Below are 2,500 nucleotides of genomic sequence, written 5' to 3'. Positions count from 1 at the left end.
ACCTCCCCAGACAGACTTTAGTGTATTGGGGCAGGGAGGGCTGAAAGGAATGAGACATGCCTGGGGCACACAAGGTGCTCCATGCATAGTCCAGTTCAAACCGGCGCTGGGGCACTCCAGCCCCAGCCCTGGCGTGAAACTGGACAAAGGAAAGGGGGTGTAGCCACTCCCCTTCCTGTTCCCACCCATAGGAGGGACATTGCAGGTAGCCCAGCCCAGTATATTAGAAGGAGCTGAGCCCTGCAGAATTAGATTATCCTGAATCTGCAACTTGAACAGAAACTCTGGACCTTCGACATTCGACCTCAGGAAGAAGACAGAAGAATCTCCCTTGTGGCCAAGGAGTGACCACCCTGGGCAACCAGGCACCATCCAGCAACCGCTGCTTGCTTTGCGACTGATCCTACGAGGGACGACTGCAGAGACTGACCAGCGCCAAGACTTCCAGACACCTCTGAACCAGATCCACATCTACAGCAAAGCTGAGACCCGACGAGGGACGTGGTACCGGCGACTTGGGAAAAGTGGCTAGTAACTGACTAGCGCGACTTCTGAGGCTTCCTCGAGGCTGTGCTTGGGGAATTGAGAAGCCCCCATCCTGAGCACCATCTGCAAAGAAGATCAGCTCCCCACACTTCACGTGTCCTGCGTGGGGCCCTTCTGCACCTGAGTTGCTCGACGTGTTGTCCGGTTGCTGGCCCGTTGGCTAGTGACCTCTGTGACGACGAACCTTTGATTTCAACTTGCTGGTCCGGCTCCTCCAGACTGGCACTCGCTCCTCTGTGAAAGAGAAGCACCCCAGACCTTCCTGGTCTGCACCAGAAGCAAGTCCTCCATTCTGCGTGGGTTCCGCTTGCCAAGGCTTGTTGGGTCCTAACTCGACATCGACGCCACCGACAGCAAGAGCCTTCGTGGGACAGCTCGCCTCCTGGTCGTCCTCGACGTCTCCTGGTACCCGTGGCTGCTGCGACAAGCTTCACCTCTTCACCTGCATCTGCACGACATTGCCTGGTTCCTTCCTGGTTCCTTCCCGGCTCCTGGCTGGTGACCTAGACTCTGTCCCTTCTGCTTGCAGGTACCCTTCCTTCTTGATTCCATCCTTGGGATCCACCGGACACTCTTCACTGACTGCCTGTCAGCAACTTTCCTTCAGGCATCCATAGGAGTCAACGACGAAACCCGACGCAAGTTCCCACCTATGCACCCGCAGCCCGTGGGCTAGGTAACTTGAGTACTCCGGTGCTCACAAGGGTATTGACTATCCTAGGGTCTAGTTTCCAAGTCTCGAACTCCTAGCTATTCCAGAAGTGTCCTAAAACTCTTAATTTCTAATAACTACTATTTCTATTGACTTTTACGCATTACGCGTGAGTGTTTCCACTCTGCACCTGAATCCCGTGGGCTGTCCACTTCCTAACCTTTGGTAGTATAGTGTAGCCCCAGCGATTCCCTAGGCCTAGGCCTATCCTGTGTTTGTGACAGTGGTTCTTATACCACTTACTTAGTATATGGTTTGCGTGGCCCCCAGGGCCTAACTGTATTACTTACCTGTGTGACTTAATGTATGCTTAAATAAGACTGTGTTGTACTTACCTCGAATCTCATAAAGAGTGCTGAGGGTATTTTGACTAGAATAAATACATTCTATTTTTATATATATCTGTTGTGGTGTCCTTTCATTTGGTATTCAAGGGATTACAAATGGTATAACAGCTGGCTTCACATGCCATACAGAGTTTAGCCTAAGACTGCTCTTGTCCATGCTACCACTAAGATAGCTGGTCTATAAGGTTGACTTTACAACCAATCACCATAAGGGTTGTTTGGACTGATACAGGGTGTACACTAGAATTAGTGACATCATATATCAGGCCAACTTCTCACAGGAAGTCTATGTAAAGAAATTACACTGCTCGAAATAACTAAAGCCTTCGATGAATCAGATTTAAAGAAAGCAGTGGGGCCTGATAAGATTGGTCTGAATGACTTATATAAAGTGCATAGCAGGCAACCAAGACTGCTGCCCAGAATCTTATCGTCTTGGTTATTGATGAGAAGAGTACCAGACAGTATTAAAAAGAACCGGTCAATACTAATACCTAAGAATGTACCGATTGGCGAACTCAAAAAGATAAGTAATTGGCGTCCAATTACCATCGGTACGGCATTCATGAAGTTGTTCACGAAAATATTAACTAAAAGACTCACATTTTTCGTTTAAATAAATAGGAGACAAAAAGGCTTCATGAAGGTGAGAGGTTGTCTCGAAAATCTGACTCTTCTGCAAAACATTATAAAAGGGGCACGAAAGAACAGAAGCTCGTTGGCAGTGGTGTTCGTAGATATCTCAAAAGCTTTTGACTCTGTCAGCCATGGTCATATTCTACATAGTCTTGAAAGACACAGAGTTCCATCATGCATCAGAGACATAATAAAAGACTTATACACTGACTCAACAAAATTTTTCAAGGGAAAAAACAATTAAGCAACTCCAGAAATA

Source organism: Triturus cristatus, chromosome 7 (assembly GCF_964204655.1).
Source record: "Triturus cristatus chromosome 7, aTriCri1.1, whole genome shotgun sequence".
NCBI classification, from domain to species: domain Eukaryota; kingdom Metazoa; phylum Chordata; class Amphibia; order Caudata; family Salamandridae; genus Triturus; species Triturus cristatus.
Note: the sequence above shows the minus strand (reverse complement) of the source record.